Below are 7,658 nucleotides of genomic sequence, written 5' to 3' on the forward strand. Positions count from 1 at the left end.
TGTAGAGGAGCGAGAGACAATGTCTTGTTTCTTACTCTTCCAAGAAATAAGAGAGTCTCCAAGAAAGATACAAAACCTTGTGGTGGATTTACGATCAGTGGTATCACCAGCCCAATCAGCATCAGAATAAGCTCGTAACTCTAATGAGGATGACGATGGAAAGAGAAGGCTTTGAAATTGAGTTCCTCGAAGATAACGAAGAATCCGAATAACTGCTGCCCAATGTACTGTATGGGAGAGACAACAAATTAACTAACAACATGAACAACATAAGAAATGTCAGGTCTGGTAATCGTAAGATACACTAAGCTGCCAACCAAAGTACGATACAAAGTGGAATCTGGTAAAGGAACACCATCCCAAGGAGCATATTTCACATTCAACTCAAGAGGAGTATATGTTGCTCTAGTATCAGAAAGACGAGTCTGATCAAGAATGTTGGCAATGTACTTGGATTGAGAAAGAAGGTAGCCTCTAGGAGAGTAGGCAACTTCAATCCCTAAGAAATAGCGAAGAGTTCCCAAGTCCTCCATCTCAAGCTGTTTGGCTAACTGCAATTTCAACTCATTGATTCCACTAACATCATCACCTGTAATAATCATATCATCAACATATAGAGAAAGTATAATGCGACCATAAGTGGTGGACCTTATAAACAATGCAGAATCATGTTCACTAGAGCAAAAACCAAGAGAAGTGATCACAATAGAGAATTTCTCAAACCAAGCTCGAGGAGCCTGTTTAAGACCATATAGAGCCTTTTTTAACTTACATACTTCCCCTTGATTATGAGAAACTCCTTGCGGAGGGACCATATAAACTTCTTCATGAAGCTCACCATTTAAAAAAGCATTTTTGACATCCATTTGAGAAATATGTCATTGACGAATAGATTAATGGCCTTCAATTTTCATGCTCTCTAATGTGTAATTGCTGAAGATTATTTCCTAAAAAAAACTATTGATAAAATGATTGATTATTGCTTAAAAAAAACTATATATTAACAAATAGAACTCATGTAAAACAAAGATTAAGTGAATTAACGAATCATATTTTAAATGTATAGTTTTGTACAGTTAAATTAATATAATAAATTATTTAAAAAATGAAGAACATCAATTAAAAAATTCTCAAAACTTTAAAGTACAAGAAAAAAACTTAACTTTATCAATATTTATATATATTTAATGTGTGAGTATGTGATACTAATTTAAAAGTATTATATTCTAAATATTTATTCTAATTAATTAACCATAATATAAAATATCTAAGGTAAAAATGTAAAAAGAAAACAAATTGGAATTTGAATCTTATATAAAGTATAATATATTATATTAGTTCTGCATGTATATTAACAATTAAAATCTAATATAAATATATGTATTATTAATAACTATTAATATAACACACTTGTTTAATAACAATGAATTAAAAATATATGTTTTTTTTAGTTTGATTATGTCTTTGTTAACTTCCGTATACCAATGCATTTTTTAATATATAGATCAAGAAATTACTCAACTCAAGTATGAACGCAAGCTCAAGTATATGAAAAAATGAATGTGCGGAAGGAAAGGAAAATTAGTGAGAGATTTTTAGTGTTGATGGAAGTGGTGGTTTGGTAAGATATATGTGTATAGATGGAAGTGGTGGTTTGGTAAGGTATATGTGGGAGATTGATTGTTATGATTTATGAATACAAGAATCGATAGGAAGAGGAAGAAGTGTGAGGAAGAAAAAAATTAAGAAGAAAAGTGATCTAGGAAAGAATATGGAAGAAATGTGATGGTTTATATAGAGGAAGAGGGGTGAGTGACCCATTAATTACTACTATATTTTCAAAGGTTTAATTACCTTGGTGAATAGGAAATTCAATGGGTAGATTATAGTGAGAATAACTCTCAAACTCTTTTTTACTATATATTAATATATGTTAAATTCTTAATTAGTTTGTAAATTGATTTAATTTGATGAGTAAATGTGAGTTTCAAATAGAAAGAGAAAATAAAAATTGATAAAAAATTGTTTAGTTATATATTATTATTATTATTATTATTATTATTATTATTATTATTATTATTATTATTATTATTATTATTATTATATAACAATGAATATGAATAAAAATTATTAATAACCATGAAGAATATATCATTTTATTTTGGACTTATGATAACAGTTAATTAAAAAAATCATTTCAAACCTTAGACAATAAAAAAAAAAAAACGAGATTTTTACATTTTCTATATATCATTTATACATAGAAAAATTCTATTTTAAGAAGATACAAAAAATCAAATTTGAACAAAATTGCATCTATTTTGATATAGATTGCATCTATGCATTAAACAAAATTGAAATGATGTATTGAATAATATGGACATATTTTGATATTGATTGCATCTATAACAAAATTGAAATAAATAAATAAAAAAACAAAAAAAACCTTGGGATTATGTCAAAATTTGATCCACACCAACAAACTCCTGATCAAGTTACCAATTTTAACACTCTCTTTGATCAATGAAACAAAAGAATAATTTTACAATTTTGATTAAAACCAATAATAATTAAAACAACAAAATGGGACCAGCATAAGTAAATGCATACTCTCTCATTGGTTTTTTCATTTTCTACCATAAATAGATATGTAATAATTAATGCTAGAGAATTTTTCATTTATGTATAAATCACTTATATGTCATGGTTGTAATTTTTATTATTCTGTGTTCATGTTTGATTAATTTATGAGTTGTTCACTTTCTTGTTTAGTAAATATGTTGATTTATATTTATTTATCATAGAAAAATACTATTAAATAAATGACAAATATCTTTTCTTATGCCTCTTACATCTAAAAGAATACCTATCTTATATTTTTGTTGCATAATAGTAAATATGTCTATCTATTGTATAGGACAAGAATTATTATTCATGTGGATTAAAATGATTTTTTTTTTTTTGCTAAGGATTGAAAATGATTTTTTTAAATTTAATTGATGTCATAAGTCCAAAATTAAAATATTCTATTGTTAATGGTTATTGATAATTTTTTATTCATGTTCATGGTTATTATACTCAATCAACCTTGTCATCAATTGGTAAGGTTGGATATTCAAATAATAAATGCAAAAAAGTTTATATTCATATGTAATTTTTTCTTTTTAAACAACTCAATCAATATTATGTTAATATTGATAGTAATTTTTAGAATTGTGTTAAAGATAGAAATAAAATTATTGATCTCCTTATATCTGCACTCCTTAATTCATACATCATAACTATTAAATCAACTTTTTATCTCTTAATAGTGTTAAATTCTTTAGTCTATGAGTTAATTTGATTTCTAAAAAAAAAAAATCGTTGACTCATATACATCATTAATTATATATATAAAAGAATTTGATAATTAGGAATTTATATATATATATATATATATATATATATATTAGTTACACATTTCTTTCAACAAAATAAAAAATGCATTATCTTTGATAACTAAGAATTTGATTAATAAATGAAAGAAAAATCACATTTTTAAATTTAAATACTATCAAATAAATACAATGAATGGTATGAATTTACATGCACTATCGAATGAAAATAACACCAAAAGGCTATTTTCATAGTAGAATTATTAGTAACTCTTAAAACACCTACCCTACCTATATGAATGAGTTGCTATTAAAATTTGGGTCTTAATAAATCCATACTAATAAGGTTCTTTAAGTTACCAAGCTCTTCAAGAATCTTTCTGTTAATGTTACTGTCATACAGCTCCCTGCAAATGCAATGAATTGGATTTCATAAAATGTAATTTAATAATTACGGAAGAATATGAATGTGACTTGAATAAACACCTCCTAATTTTTTTTGTGAAGATAAAAACTTGATTATTAGACTTTTCATATTTTTTTAACCTTCTATTTCTTAAGAGAATAGACTCTAGTAATTAAAATTTCAGTTTTAAGATAACAAAAATTAAATTAAGAATTTTTTCAATCAAGATTCAAATTTGACTTCTCCCGAATAAATCACTTTTAACTAAAATTCATTAATCACTTGAAGTTAATTATTTCTCTATTTACCTTTTTCATGTTACAACAAAAATTTATATTATATATTTTTTAGTATGGTTTAATTTATTTAAACGAAGAAATCGACAAATAGTGATAAATTTAATATCATTAGTGCTACTCTACTTTTGTGTCATTTTGTGAACTGCATGGTATATATATAAATAAAATACACAGAGCTACATAAAAATACATGCATGAAATATTTGTGTTTAGTTTTTGCATGTAAGAATTTTATTATTAGTATAGTTTTTGTATATAGCTCTTATATTTTTTTAGACACTTTAAATTTTTAATGCGCATTTAATATATTAAACCAATTTTTCATTTAAAATTTTATTTTAAAAATTCTTTCTAAAAATTGTTATAACAAAAAAATAAAATAGTATAAAAGTTATTTTTTTTACAAATCTTAAACAAGCATGCTCAATATCTCAAATATAATAAATATTTACTTTAATTTGAATTGAATATTTTAATCTTATGAATTTAAGTATTTGTCTTTTTTGTAAGAACATCTCATGGATTTTTGTACAATTGAAGTAGAAATTAATATATACTTTGTTAGTTTTTTGACTTCATCATGTGATAACTTTTGCAAATTGATCAATAGAAGCAAATGGACAAAACAAATGAGATAGTTTGTATTAAATGAGGCACATTCTATTTTATGGTTTTGATTATTGGTTTAATCATTTTGGTGAATGATTCCTTGGTTTCATTGATCAAAGAGAATGCTCAAAGTGGTAGTTGGATAAGGAACTCTTGGTGAGTAAGTCATTACTATCGTACTTGTTGGCTAACTAGGAAATTCAAGGGGTATATTGTGGCAGCAGATAGGTACTCTAAACTTTTGTCTTTGCTTTAAAATAATGTTATATTTAATTCTCTAGTTTATATGTTAGTTTGATTCAAAAAAGTTGGTTTGGTGAATAAATGTGACTTCTAAAAAGAGAGAAAACAAAATAAGATAAATATTTGTTAGTTATTTTTTAAAAGGTTTAAATGTGTTTTGAGTCTATAAAATATTTACCTCTTAAACTTAGTCTCTATAAAATAACATATTATTTTTAGTCCATAGTCCATACAATAACAAGTGAATTAGGGTGAGTCTTGTATGAACATTAGATTATCTTTGACAAAAAAAATCTATAAAAAAAGGGCGAATTAAATTGAGTCTTGTATGGAAAACAATAACAAAAATTACAAACAAAAATTTCTCTAACCAATTAGGCCGACTCTGTACTAAGATTTTCCACCAATATTTGAAGTAGAAATATATACTTGGTTAAGTTTCTAACATCATTATGTGATATCTTTTATTTTTCTATGGTTCTATAATTGTATTAGCATTCTTAATCAATAATTGATAATTGTACCTATTATATATTATTAGAAGAGGCAAAGCTTCCAAAATATTGATCATATTAAAACTCAAAAGTATTGTATTAGTTTATTCAATTTCATATAATAAGTTACAAGAATTTATAAATAGTAGATTTTGTGATTACGTATAGTAGAGTTTCTTGTGGTATTTGTAACTTAAAACCTCTTATTCTTTTATTTTAAGTAAAATTAACTTAAATTAAATAAAATGATACTAAACCATTTAACTTGTGTTAATTTTTGTTTATAAATATTAAATTATTAATTATTTTTAGCTTTCTAAATGTTGTCTCTGTCTCAAGTGTTTTCAATTTCTTTCAGTTGTAATCTTATTTATTTTATTTTTTCTTTAACCTTTTATAAAATATAAAAACTGTCCATTCCTATTTAAAAAAAAAAAAAGAAAAATTAACTACTCACTCATTCCTTATAAACTGTTCAATTATGGATTTCTTTGAAAGACCTGAGAGTCTTTAGATTTTAGAAGCTCTTAAAGATTTGCCAAAGCCATCTTTGCAATCTCCTATATTGAAAGACCAGACTCTCTCGCCTTAACATCTAGTACTTGGATATCTTCAACAAGTTCTTGATCTTAAGAACAAGGTTCCCAAAGACCTTTTTATTCCATTCATTTGTCGCGTCTGGTTTGTCCGCGAAAAAGTAGTCGCCACCAATTTTATTTTTATTAAAGAAAAAATTAGATAAAACCTAAAATAATGATTTTTGAACCAAAAAATTCAGATTCGGGAGTCGATTACGAGTAGCGAAAATATTACCACCCTACAACGTCAGTTAAAATGGTTACCCTATAATTAATTATATACATATTATTTATTTTTACTCCAAAAAGAATAATAACAAAAAAAATTATTTACATTAATAAAAAGAAGGAAAAATGTTTTTTTTATTAATTTGATATGACAAGGGAAAGACCTTGCTCCTACGTATTTATGTGTTAACCCATTTTATTATTATTTTTATTTATATACGTATCGAAAAAAATAAAAATAAAAATGTAATAATAGTAATAATAATAATAATAATAATAATAATAATAATAATAATAATAATAATAATATTTGTTCATGGATTATATCTTCTATATTTGTTTTAAAGTAAAGAAAAAAAATTAATTTTTCTTTTAAAAAAATAACAACGTAATGTGGCGGTATGTGAACGAGACAGATGGACACGACGGTGAAATAATTTGCTAAATGATTTGCTCGTACGTTGTCGGATATGTCGCGACACAAAGGCCACCAACGATTGAGAGTGAGTAATATGGTGCGGCGAGCGATGATGAATTTCATCCGGCGGCAGCGACCATTAATTCTAATCCTAAGGGTAAAAAAATTTATCTGTTGTTATGATTTTTTTTATTTATTTGATAAAGACGTATTATGAATATTATATTACAATATGGTGAAAACCGTTTTCTCGGCCTATAAACATCAATTAGTTATATTTTTTTATTTATTATTTTTGTGTTGCAAAGAAAACAATTTTAGGATTAAACGATTTTTTTTAAAAAAAAATGAAAGCTTAACACATGAGTTTACTTTTTATAAATAGAAAGCGAAATAAAATATATTTTAAAAAAAAGATGCAAAAACAAAACAAAGACTAATAAGCAGAAAATTAGAGAGAAAAAGAAATAAGAAAATGATACCTTACTCCTGAATTGTTGTTTTGCTAGACCGATTGTTTCAAGATCAGATTCTATTATTCTCTTTTGTCAATTAATCTCTCTATTTTTCATGTGCTCTCAATTTGAGTTTCGAATTATGCTCCCTCTTGTTCCCCCAATTGTGCTCCCAATTCTCCTCCCCTTTTCTCCTCTCGTGGTAGACTATTTATAGATATTTTGGGTGTAGATTACAAAAGATAAGAGAATAATTGCCAATGAATTACCATTAATCTGTTTCTTTCGGTTTCTTTTCATTTAATTGGACACAATTATACTGATTCTTATTATCATTGATTCATTTCTTCGGTTTCTTTTCTATTCAATTGACCACCATTATACTGATTTTTATTACCATTGGTTCATTTCTTTTCGGTTTCTTTTCATTCAAATGATGACCATTATAATGACTTTTATTACCATCAATTCAAATGCATTTGTTTTTTTATTTTATTTTAGAAAATAGTAAAAGTTTTGAAAAGTAATCAGAGTCAAATAGAAACTAAATACAA

Source organism: Cicer arietinum, chromosome 2 (assembly GCF_000331145.2).
Source record: "Cicer arietinum cultivar CDC Frontier isolate Library 1 chromosome 2, Cicar.CDCFrontier_v2.0, whole genome shotgun sequence".
Lineage (NCBI taxonomy): Eukaryota > Viridiplantae > Streptophyta > Magnoliopsida > Fabales > Fabaceae > Cicer > Cicer arietinum.